General features: G+C 43.3%; 1 protein-coding gene and 1 long non-coding RNA gene across 3 annotated transcripts in view; both read left to right on the forward strand.

The window, feature by feature from the left end:
* pld5 (phospholipase D family, member 5) overlaps positions 1-13578 on the forward strand; it is a 209951-nt gene that overhangs the window by 168112 nt on the left and 28261 nt on the right. The gene's annotated exons all lie outside the window — the stretch shown is intronic.
* Positions 1699-3503, forward strand: LOC132473762 (uncharacterized). Of its 2 annotated transcripts, none has more exons than XR_009529472.1 (4): positions 1699-1745; positions 2681-2918; positions 2994-3191; positions 3279-3503. It is a non-coding gene; the product is annotated as an uncharacterized LOC132473762 (long non-coding RNA). The 2 variants fall into 2 exon arrangements; XR_009529471.1 differs by having other exon boundaries at positions 3020-3191; positions 3279-3501.

Below are 13578 nucleotides of genomic sequence, written 5' to 3' on the forward strand. Positions count from 1 at the left end.
ATACTGAGCCACCTCAGAGACACCATGTTGGCACACAACTAGGCCTGTCACGATAACAATTTTTTCTGGGCGATTAATTGCCCCAGAAATTATTGCGATAAGCGATAATATTGCCGTTTTTCAACTAATATAATGATAAAGTACACCCTTCCGAAGATCAATAAACTTTTATTTTTAAAGATCACTGGGACTGGACGTCTGGAAGACATTTAAAATATCCAGAATAAATTAACAAAACAACCAAAAACAATCTATTATTAACAAAAAATGCTCTTGCATAAAAACGAAACACCACCAAAAACAATAAATAAAATTGGAACACGCGTTTACAGGATGTAAACGCGATTGCGCTTCAAAAAATAATAAACATGCGCCAGGGCTCCGCCTCCCACACAGACCATGCAACAAGTGACTGACACTTGACGAGGGGGTTTATTCGTTGTGCCCTGTAATTATGAGCCGGAGCCCGATTTCAACCCAACATTTGTTACTTAGGCCTACCCTGCTAAATATATATAATATATATAAATATATATAATGCATGTGAGATGATGAGTCCTTAGCCCAAGTGAAGGAGTTCAAGTACCTCGGGGTCTTGTTCGCGAGTGAGGGTACTAGGAGCGTGAGATTGGCCGGAGAATCGGAGCAGCGGGGGCGGTATTGCGTTCGCTTTACCACACCGTTGTTACGAAAAGAGAGCTGAGCCGCAAGGCAAAGCTCTCGATCTACCGGTCGATCTTCGTTCCTATCCTCACCTATGGTCATGAGGGTTGGGTGATGACCGAAAGGACGAGATCGCGGGTAAAAGCGGCCGAGATGAGTTTTCTCAGAAGGGTGGCTGGCGTCTCCCTTAGGGATAGGGTGAGAAGCTCAGCCATCCGTGAGGAACTCGGATTAGAGCCGCTGCTCCTTTACTTAGAAAGGAGTCAGCTGAGGTGGTTCGGGCATCTGGCAAGGATGCCCACTGGGCGCCTCCCTTGGGAGGTGTTTCAGGCACGTCCAGTGGGGAGGAGACCTCGGGGAAAACCCAGGACTAGGTGGAGAGATTATATCTCAACACTGGCCTGGGAACGCCTCGGGATCCCCCCGTCAGAGCTGGTCAATGTGGCCCGGGAAAGGGAAGTCTGGGCCCCCTGCTTGAGCTGCTCCCCCCGCGACCCGACCCCGGATAAGCGGATGATGATGAGATGAGATGAGATGATATATAATGCATGGAACGCCGGTCATTATCGGGAAAATAAGCCCCGACAGGGCGAACAGGCGACCGACGCGCAGCGGAGGTGTCTTGCTTCGCCCTGAATGACCGGCGACGTTCTATACATTATCCCGCTTATTACAAGGCTACTTGCCAAGACGAAAAAATAACCTCACATGGTGTGTCTTTTTACAATTTATTCGTTAGAGAAATAGTCCGCCAAAGACGTGACGTTGCTTAACAACCGAAGACGCTGGGGTTGACAAGTTACCGGACTACTACCCATGTAAGTGAACGGAGCGTTCCACGGCATTCAGAAGACCCGTGTAATAAAGGCCTATAATATTTCTGTTTATGGCATAGATTTCTTTTCAGATTAGGCAAATAAAGCAATGATTTAAAAAAAAGAGTGCGAATGGAAATTATTGCGGCTGGCAAAAAATGATCGCTCATTTTAATTTATCACGCAATTAATTGATTTATTGCATATCGCGACAGGCCTTCACACAACTCTCTTTGAACACTCTTCATTCACATTACAGAAGTGAAGGTTGGTAGTGTTTGTACTGTGGGGCCTGCCCGTAATTCCGACACCTCATTGTTCCGACGTCTCAATGGCCCGAAATATTTCCCATTAGATCGGCATGCCACTATGCCGACGGTTCAATGTTCCGAAAACGGAACCAATTGGTCTCCAAAATACATGAGACCAGTATCCAAAATACAACATAGGCCTACATATCACGTTCACGCTGAATATTGGAGAGCAAAGTGACAGCGCTTCATTTCGACACGGTGTTTCAGCCCCATGGACAGAGAGCGTAGGTCTAATTCTCCACACACACACACACACACACACACACACACACACACACACACACACACTTGTGACTTAGTACACGGTATGAGGTATAAGTTTGACTAAATCAATACCAGCGAAATTATTCAGGCTAAAAGCCCACTGTAAACACAGGAAACAACACATATAGGCCCACACACAGCTACTAAAGATAAAGATTGTATTTGTTTTTCACTCAGCGTTTGACTTCTTTACGGGAAAAGTATTAGTCCTTGTATAACGTGCGCTTCGTAAATTCACCTCTTGTGACCGTTCAAGCCCACAGCAACAGTCTGGCTTGGTGAAGTGCACTGCTGGAACTTAGCCTACATCGTCTTTTATTTTCGGTTTCATAATCACACATGTGGAATTGCGCCTTGGCCTATTCGGCATATTGAACCGTCGGCCTAATGCGCCTCCTTTTTGAAAAGTCAGACAAACGGACCTTCGGACCAATGGGTTCCGTTTACAGAACATTGAACCGCCGGCATAGTGGCATGTCGATCTAATGGGAAATATTTCGGACCATTGAGACGTCGGAACAATGAGGCGTCGGAATTACGGCATGGCACCTGTACTGTAACAGTGCAGTCATGTTTTATTCCTAAGAATGCCCTGCTATCATAAATATATAATTTTTGTTACAGCTGTCCAGGCTACTGGACAAAACCAAGGACTGCCAGAAAGTAAAGACGTGGATGCGAGCCATCAGAAACCACATCTATTGGACGGCGGCATCGTCAACAACTGGGCCGGAGAGAGTGACAAAATGGACCACCCTCCTGAACCATGTTCAGGATATTCATACTCACGATGACCCCCTCTTCCCAAAATGTCTACATCCAATTCGCAGCACAACAGACAAAAGTAGATGGCTCTCAGGAGGTTTGTCTCATTCTCTTTTCAAAACTGGTTTAACTATATTGATTAGCAGCAAGTCCAGTCATTACCAATAAGTAGGAATGTATGATATTTTTGTCTTTCAGCAACTCCTGCATTCTACAAGCTGGAGAAAGCGCTGACCAAGAAGACAGTCCTGAGGGATATAGCAAAGCTCAGTCCCCACCACCAGACGTCCTCTTTGGAGGCATTCCACGCCGTGATCCTGTGGTTCGCTCCTAAAAATGTGGTAGATCCATTTCTAGGAATGCTGTGCAGGTAAATTAAGCTGAGATTACTTGTTGTGAACATTTTCCCATTTCTTCCAATTATTTTCATGTTCGATTTTTCTTTTTAATGTCATAGACTCTACCTGGCTGCACTGCATTACAATGAGAATTCTGATAGAGGACAAGCCACTACGTCATCAGGGGATCTTATGTTCAGACTGACCTTTCCTAAGGCCAGTAAGGGAGAGTGCAGAGCCAAACCAGTGAAGACTGAGGCGACATTCCGTAAGTGTCAACTTTTTTTTTTATTCAGAAAATAAACATTATATTGAACATGAGACAAAGTACTGCAACTCGGGTACTTCCAACACAATAATAATAACAATAATAATAATACCAAATATTCAAAGTGCAAAATGTCAATGCATGAACAGTTGTTCAATAATCTAGTAACTAGTGATTCCCTTTTGTGTGTATGTGAATGATTTGATGGACATGATCATGGAGAAGGTCTTTGTCGACCCAGCATCGTACAGAGCAGAGATTCTGAAGATAAACATCCCGCCGGAACTGTCTTCAGAATATGAGCATCCAGACAAGGTGGGTCATCGCCAGCTACGTCTCCAGATTCAATCAAGGGAGGGTGGTTTGAAGCCTCCGTATCTTCCATGGGCGTCAGGAAACTCCCGGTGTATACGAAGAACAACGCATGATGGGATAACAACCCGTATCTTCCGCCCAAGGAAGCCCCAGCACCAGCTCACACAATTTCTATAGGCTAAATACCTGTAACGACGAAAATGTAACATTGTTAGTCAACAGGTTCTACAATGTCAACATCTGTGTGTTCATTTTCTCATTGAATTCAGTGAATTCTTCACTTATACTGTATTTAGATGCACAAATATTCATGACTACGTTCAATAAATGTATATTGTATCTGTACAATGTTTTATGTGAATTAATGCATAATATGCAGTATCTGCTTATGAAAAAATTGGCTATATGTTAAAATATGATGTGAAATTGTGGCATTGGCTGACTTTATTTAGTTTATTATTATTTAGACAAACCGGTTCTACACCTGGATGGTCTATCATACAGGGAGGCCTTTCATCCAGTTGTTCCAGACGTCTTGTAACCTATTATGGATAACATAAGGTGAGTATCTGCAGTGGCATGTTATCAGAAATCATGCACTGCAAACGTAAGGGTTAGGTAGCTGCTAATGTTACCTGAGGCACCTGCTGACAGCATAAGTTCTCAGGCTCTGACTGCATTGTCGCACAATTTCCACATGTGCACCTGTACAAACAAATACAAATAAATCATGTATGTATTGCGTTATTTCTTGAAGAAAGTGGTCCAATCCTTGGTCGCTTTTAACTCATTTTGTTAAATTAGGCATGTTTCGGTATGGTAACTATGAAGCATAAGGGAGGGAATTGTATCTAACGCGCGTGTCGGACAATATCGTGAGCTTCAAGCCCCGGGCTTAAGCCCGGTTCTCTCCGCGGTTACCTATAGTCTCTGTCCTCTCCACTTCGAATCACACGCTATCGTCCGTCAAGTGGGCGTGGCCTATGAGAAGTGGGCGTGACGTAATGGCTCCGCCCCTGTCTAAAGCTGCTGCCATCTGTGGCTGGAGTAGTTATTGCAGCTTAAGTTTTCGATCCTGCTTCCTATTGGCTATGTGAGGGTAATGCAGCTTGTGTGTTCCATCCTGCTTCCGAATGGCTATGTGGGAGCAGCTTATGTACTTAAAATACGTAACAATCCCTCCTTGGCCATCTCAGATGGCCATAAAATAAGATTTGTAAGTCATAAGCACCATTTACCACACCGAGAACATAGTCAAAGTAGGAAAATCATCAACACCACCGACCGAAGTGGAAAAACTCCATAGTGGAGATAAACAACAACGCGTCCCCCTAATACTGAGACGGCATTCACCTTGGTGGGTCTCATAGGAAATACAGGTCATCGTCAACAATGCAACAATAAGCATATGGATAAAAGCATTCATAAAAATCCAAACTAATCCTTCTAGTTATATGTGACAAAGTTATAACATTTTCGTTAGCATAAAAGTGAAAGGTACAAAAATTAGAGAGGTTACTTTCACATCATGGCTCGTCCCTCCTTGTCAAGGGCTCGGCTCACATAGAGAGGTTACTTTCACATCATGTGAGCCTCCTTCAGGCGTTCAATCGTCGTCGTGTCAGCAACAGGAAACCTGTAAACAACTGTCTCAAAGAAAATCAACAGTCCCATTGTCAATGCAATGATACAGAAATAACGGGTTGCACTCGTTAAAAAGAAATTGTTATTCAAGTAAATCCGGGATATTGATTATCTTATGTACAGGCGCTACTACTAGAATAGTATAGGTGTTGACTATTCTACATATTACAGCTGGATAGGGTCGGGCCCCTCAGGTGATGTCTCGTCCACTTCCACCGGATCATATCTGATCCCCATGTAAGCCTGAATGGCACTTGGCGCTTCTGTAGCGCCCACTGCTGTGGTGATCAGCCGATGCAGTAGCGCAGGGAATACAACGGCAGCTGGCTACAATTAACACGGTTACTGCCATTATTCCCGCGACGGGCACTGGCTGGATCATGCCTTTCCACCTCCCAAACATAATAATAATAATAATAATAAATGAAATTTATATAGCGCTTAATATGGTACTCTAAGACGCTTTACATATTGCCCTATCAAAACTATGCAAGACAGACTAGGAATAAAAGAAAAACAGAGGTTAAACATGAAGAATAAGGTGGGAGTTAGGTGGGGAAGGCTAGTGTGAAAAGGTATATTTTGAGGGCAGATTTGAAAGAAGAGAGGGTTGGAGAGACTTTGATGTGGGAGGGGAGTGAATTCCAAAGGGTGGGGGCAGCAACTGAGAAGGCCCGATCACCCCAAGTCCGTCGCTCAGTCCGTGGAACTTGTAGCAGGTTGGCAGAATTGGACCTGAGGAATCGGGAGGGGGCGTGGTGATGGAGGAGGTCGGCAAGGTAGGGGGGGGCTAGGCTGTTGAGGGCCTTGTAGGTGATGAGTAAGATTTTGTAGTTGATTCTGTGTTTAATTGGAAGCCAATGGAGTTCACGGAGGACAGGTGTGATGTGTTCTCTGGAGCGGGTACCAGTGAGGAGGCGTGCAGCATACATACATAACATAACATAACATAACCTAACATATTCTCCATCCATCCTGTGAAAGGGTCATTAATGCCGGAGTTCTCTGCCAATTTGAACCTGAGGGATTGTGATCATGCCAGCGCCGTGGCCACCAACCCATCCGGAGCTGTGTTATTGGGGATAAAAGTACAACACGTTGTGCCTATCATCGCATACACCCCTCCTTGCTCTGTCAATAACATATCCATATCTTTATATTCCTTTAACCTTATTTGTGGAAAACTGTACGAACTGTTGCTGATTATGATACATGTAATTTATCCAAACAATATTTTTTCTAATGGTGGACAACCAAAACAGAACCGATTCAAATCCTGCCGTTATTTGATTTCCTCATGTGACTGTTACTCCTTGCTCGGCGGACGTAGTTTGTAGGCTCCGGGTGTGTCTGAATCTGGCTCTGGAACTTTTTGTTTCTATTGTAGAAATACAGACTCATGTACAGCAGTTAGTTATTCAAAAGCATATTTCCTTTCATTCTATTTTTAATTGTTGTCTAATGGAAGTCCCTTATGGGACCCTTGAAATGTAAGTGAAAGCATGATTTACAGTATCTACCTTGATTTAATTTCACACTACATCCCTCCTTGCGTATTGCTTCAGCCATGCGCATTGAATGACAACCAAACCTAACAACGCTGTAGTGCAACCAAGTTGAAGTTCCTTTCCTTAATCATCTGTATATAACCCAATCTATTGTGAAGAGAAATGAAAACCAGTATACAAAACCAAAGGTCGATATTGGTGGGCCTATGCAGCCGTCTTGAGACCACACTGTTCTCAAATGCACTAAACCGTAAACGATACATGGGTCAGTATACCTATGTGCCGCAAGGTATATTGCTATAGTATGATATAAAAAAATATCATACTATGAAACGCTGACGTTGTATCAAAGCGTTACAGCAGTAGCAGTGGCATTTGAAAGGTGAGCCCACTACTTCTGAATCTAAATTGAAAACCAAGCATATAGGTTCCCTTCCCAGCAGATGTATGTTAAAATTTGCATGTTCAATATCACTTCTGTGTTAACGTATCTTATAATAACAGTTACCTTCATTATACTACCCGATTGCCCTACACTAACTATGCATATTGGATGACCTAATTTTCATTTATTCTACCTATTGCTCACATTTGATGTTGTCCACACTTTGCTTCACTCCTATATACATTGCATACCAAATCAAACGTGCATACACCTCATTCTCTGCACAACATCCTATTGCGCTACCTTTTGCATACCACATCAAACGTGCATATGTCTTAGCAAAGTGAAGTAAAGTAAAACCCAGTTTTATCTTTACTTATTTATAGCTATACATGTCCCGGAAATGTCCATTACTATTTCCAAAACAGTTTTTTTTAGCTAAGCAGGTCCCAGACCTAACTATACCATTACATGAACAGTATTTATTATTATAATTATCTCGTTTTTTGTTGGTCAACATCAAATCGATACATTAATTCAACTTTCTGATCTTGACTTACTTGAGTTCTCCCTGTATGCCTGTGATTGCCAACTCACCCGGAGCCTCGTCATGACCTCCACCGTCACCGCTCCAGAACCCGCAGGAACGATTAGTCAGTCGACGTGTTGCTCGGAGGCAACACGTCGTTGTCTCCCAACAAACCAAAAGCCTTTGTTAACCAGACATTAATCTATTGATTGAAGTTTCTTCAGAGGTTAAGAAGGTGGTTGAGGCTATTCCTTAACACCCTTTGTTTCTCTACGCTCCCCAGGGGGTCAAGTAAAACAGGCCCAAACCAACACAAGATAACAAAGGAACAGAGTGAGAACAGATTGACCACTAGCCTCAAAGGTTTACATTTTAAACGACCCTGCAGAATTACAGGGTGACAAGACCACATGGGAAGCTACAAACATACAAAACCTAAATTTGTAACATTAACAAAATATCTTAATATAAAAAATCGGCATTTTCAATATTAGGCAACACGCTTCTGTTGTCACCGGAACGTTGTCAGTCGGGGTCCAGTCGGGGACAGTCGGGGTCATGTCATGGCTGTGCGTTATGGTTGACCATTAAACTGGCTGTGATATATTTTAATAATCGAGTATCCACTGTCTACATAGCCCGTCGTGTAATGAAAAACGTAACACGTACATTGACAATCACAGTTAGGATGAATTATGGATAACATTTTATCGTACATATTTTATTTAATTGTAAGTATTGCCAATTATTAACCATAGATTACGTGATGACTTTTATTGAAATGTCTGTTATTATCATAATTTGTAAGGAAAAATATATTTTATTCGTTTTCGGACCTCGTCAGGTCTGTTGAACTATGCATTTCTACCGCTTGCCCTCAGGGTCCTCTATTGGGGGGGATTCTTCCGCTCTCCTACGAGGCAGGTTATCCCAGAACTCTTCTAATAAGAATCCCCAGGCCTGGATAATCCCCGGACCTCTGTGGACGAGCGGTATGCATGCTATGGACAACTTTAAAGGCTAATCGTTCATGTTGTGGAGTCTAGATAATTATCCCTATCTTAAGATCACCGTGTAACTCTTGTACAGGGATCTGCTTTGATGTAAGACCCCTGGGTCGGTCTCTTTTGGTAGGACCTCTTTCGGTTCTGGAATCCGGCTTCCCTAATTATTGAATACAAGATGATGCATGCATATTGGTGGTACGATATTATATCTATTGCAATCGCTCCAATGGAAGCAATAGTTGACCTTTGAATATCTCACGCAGTGTTATTCAGTTTATTCGTATGTAGTAGCTGATTAGTGCAGAATTTTACCCATGTAGATTTAATATTCGCAAAAAATGTATTGTAATTGAACTACAGCAGTTGAGCTAACTCCCTCCTTGTGCACCGGTTAAAACCATGTGCACCATTTATTAATTAGACATATTATTTTTGCAGTTGAACCCCGTGTCTATTTGAACCATCCTGGTTCTCTAATATCAATGTGCATGACACAACCAGTGTCTATTGCACTCCTGTCTTGCTACACAAAACGCATGAAAACAGACAGAAGGGCCCAGCAACCTTGAAAAACATAATGTCTGTGAGTGTTAGGCATTCGTTACTGCATATACTGCCATTTCCTGAAGAGAGAGAGAATATTAAGATCAATGCACAGAAGTAAAATGATGAGTGTTGGGCAACCTGCAGTGCTTGTGTTTCCACTTCCTGAAGAGAAAAGATAATATTTTTAGTAATGTAGACAATTAAAATGATGAATGCCGGGCATCCGTCACTGCTCGGGTTGCCAAGGCCTGAAGAGAAAGAACACATTTTGTACAAATGTAAACATTTACAGATCGTTTAAACTATTAATGTTGGTGAATCAAAAAACAGTGATTACAACCTACACTAATACTTGCGTGTTCTGCCGATATTAACAAGGATTACGGGGGGGGGGTGCGGAGGGAGGGGGAGAGGTGGGGTGGGGGGGGTTCTTGGGTGTAGGGGGCCTGGAGGGGGGGGGTGGTGGTGGGGACTTTACGAGCGTAGGGGGTCAGGGGGGACTCGTACCTTAATAATTCATCGCCTTTAATAACAAAATACCAACAGACTTGAATGTAAAATGTAAGCATGCAGTCTAGGGTGGTATTAGCGGATCGGCAGATAAGATAGTATTCACTCCGAACGTCCGCTATGGAGCTACTGCTTAGGAACACAGACCTTGCCGGCCTCAGGAAAGGTCAGAAGAATGGGGGAAGTGAAAGACAGCAACCAGTACCAAGAACGATCATTAACGACGAGTACTCAAAACAACTCAAGAGTGGGGCATGAAAGACAAAGCCACTCTGTGGGGGGGGGGGGGGGGGGGGGAAACAAAGTGGAGGCTTTGAAAAGCTGAGGGGAGGGTGTATTATGAGGAAGGGAGGAAGGAAACAGACCCTGCTTATCTCCAAACAGAGTCAGAGACAGAGACAGAGTCAGACACAGAGACAGAGACAGAGACAGAGAGACAGACAGACAGACAGACAGACAGACAGACAGACAGACAGACAGACAGACAGACAGACAGACAGACAGACAGACAGACAGACAGACAGACAGACAGACAGACAGACAGACAGACAGACAGACAGACAGACAGACAGACAGACAGACAGACAGACGGAGAGAGAGAGAGAGAGATGCAAGATCCCAATATCCCATATTGGATCTGCGGAACAACATTCTCGTATGTTGCCCAAAAGATGTACGCATGTAAATACACAAAGAGTATTTAAAGATATTTCCACATGTATACATAAATATTATTCTCCCAAAGATGTCGAATGCTATACGTTACAACATTATATACAAAATATTATGTGCTCAGAAACTAGTGACATTACTGATGGTTTCCAACTTATTGCTATGGATTTAATGAGTCTTAGAGGTACGTGCGAAAACTGTAGTTATGATCTAAATATTGATATTTAAAGCAAACTCAAACTAAATACTTCAAATATTTGGAATGAAATATACTAAATAATACCTCCAGCTATTGACTAGTGAAATGTGACAATTATACTTTGGCCGAATAAGTAGCTGCCAACACATCACTATCATTTGAAACAGATGGATCTTTAAGGGAACATATCTATGGAGAGAGAGAGAGATATAGAACATATCTAGAGAGAGAGAGAGAGAGAGATATAGAACATATCTAGAGAGAGACAGAGAGACAGAGAGATGCAAGATCCCAATATCCCATATTGGATCTGTGGCACAACATTCCCGTATTTTGCCCAAAAGATGTACGCATGTACATACACAAAGAGTAGAGAGAGAGAGAGAGAGAGAGATAGAACATGTCTAGAGAGAGAGAGAGAGGCAGAGATATTAAAGGGGTTTTAGGGGGAGGGAGGGAGAGAGATCAAGACCCGAAAATGGCACTATTGCCTTCAAAACGAGAAAGAGAGAGAGAGAGAGAGAGAGAGAGAGAGAGAGAGAGAGAGAGAGAGAGAGAGAGAGATATTAAAGGAGTTTTTTGGGGGAGAGAGAGAGAGAGTGGGGGAGAGAGGGAGAGAGAAAGAGAATTAGCACCCGAACTGGGTGTTGCAGCTATTGTCTCAGGTCAGAGACCATGCGGTCTTTACAAAAGACAAGATGGCGTCTACCGACCTGCAGAACAGAGTCAGAGGCACTCAAACTACAAGATGGCACTGGTGGTTTGAACAAAAGGGAATAACAAAACGCATTAATCACCTTTTCCTAGAGAGAGAGAGAGAGAGAGAGAGAGAGAGAGAGAGAGAGAGAGAGAGAGAGAAGAGAAAGAGAAAGAGAAAGAGAGAGAGAGAGAGAGAGAAAGAGAAAGAGAGAAAGATAGAGAAAGAGAGAGAGGGGGGGGGGGGTGAACTGGGTACCCCGCTGTTATTGTTTTATGCCAGACCATGCGGTCCTTACACAAAGCAAGATGGCGTTTATCGACCTACAGAAATGCGCCAGAGGCTCCCAGACTACAAAGATGGTGCTGGTGGGTGGAACAAAAGAAACATACGTCAACAAAACGCGCCGTTCCTTTAAACACCGAAACCACGTGCTTCACCCAATGCCCGTGTAACAACACAAAGTGCGTTGCAAATTGACCTAGATATTGTTCGGGCAAACGCACTGTATTGGATCCCAGTAGTGAAGCATGCAAAGGAGTTGGGTTAAAACTGCTCAAGGCCGCCTCTACGGAAGGGAGATTACTTTAGTAAAAGATGCAGAATGGAGTTACATCTACCGTGCTGGGGGGAACCGATCCCATTCGAGCCCCTACCGCTTATATAACATGCGGTATCGCCTCAGGGCAAACAAAGCCCAAGCCAACGGGAGAATATGCAACCAATTAATAGAGAAACTAGACTATCCAACCAGTTGAACCGCTCCGTAACGGCGATCAACCCAAATAGTCGGTTATAAATAATACAATAGTGAGTAATCCGTCCCCTCACTATTGAATAAATAAACAAATAAACCGCTGTTATATGTCTCCAGTCGGTACAAACATTAGACCTGGCCAAGGCCTATATGGGATGGATACCGTCTATCAACATTCCCACTAATACAATTCCAGCCCTTAGCTTCTTCAATATGATTATTCCAATTAAATCTCCTTCAGAGTTCTCTGCGACCGTTCATCTACACATCTTGTTATGCTTTTAAGTCGAGGTCTAGGCCTCCGGAGCATCACGACCGGACGGTTGCTAAAACAAACTTACACCTAAATGTTTCTATAACTAATCCTATTGCAGATTTAATCTTTAAGACAATGTGTTCTGCTTACCTCATACGTGTGTGGCCTGTGGAAGTTGTTTTAACGTTGCGCCCGCCGGGAGTCTCTGGACTTTCTTCCAAACGTCGGGGTCTCCAAATCTTGCGTTATTTCTTGAAGAAAGTGGTCCAATCCTTGGTCGCTTTTAAGTCACTTTATTTGTTAAAGTAGGCATGTTTCGGTATGGTAAGTATGAAGCTTAAGGGAGGGAATTGTATCTAAGGCGTGTGAGGGACAAGCCCCGGGCTTAAGCCTGGTTCTCTCCGCGGTTACCTATAGTCTCTGTCCTCTCCACTTCGAATCACGCGCTATTGTCCGTCAAGTGGGCGTGGTTTTGTGAAATAGAAGAAAAATGTAGTTATAACTAGTGTAAATTCAATTGGCTTACTATATCGCCAAGCTTCTAAAGATGGCTAGTAGCGTCTGATTCAAGCGTCTGAACCCAACGCAGACTATTCATAATATTCTAATGAACACGGAAGAGGCAGTGAATGAAGTATTGATTAGACAGCGATTCAGACACTGTCACAGACTGTGAGAGGAGAGTTGACGGAGAAGAGGGCGGTTGACCTAGTTTCAACACGTCCTGTCGTGTATACTCGGTAATACCGGTGTTGACGCGAGTGTATTACTCGGTGTGAAAATGTCCACACCGCAGCAACCCTAATGTTTTCTATATATCTAGTGCCAGCAGCTAGCGTCTAACTTGTACGGGAAACTCAGTCAATGACGTTGAAAGGTTCCTTAAAAAATAGAAAGTTTTACTTTGACTAACCATTCAGAAGCATCCTGCTGAATTCTCGGAGTCTGAGGTTCTGCAGGAGCCTCCTCTCCTTCTTCAGGATCCGATTCAGGTTCGAACATACAGTATATGGTTGAACCACTGAAGCTGCCATGTCCGCTACTTTCACATGCTACGGTACACTCTCTTCGTAACCAGGGTAACAATTTCTTAGAAGGGCGTGTCCAAATGCAATGGGCGGTAGCT

Source organism: Gadus macrocephalus, chromosome 15 (genome assembly GCF_031168955.1).
Source record: "Gadus macrocephalus chromosome 15, ASM3116895v1".
Lineage (NCBI taxonomy): Eukaryota > Metazoa > Chordata > Actinopteri > Gadiformes > Gadidae > Gadus > Gadus macrocephalus.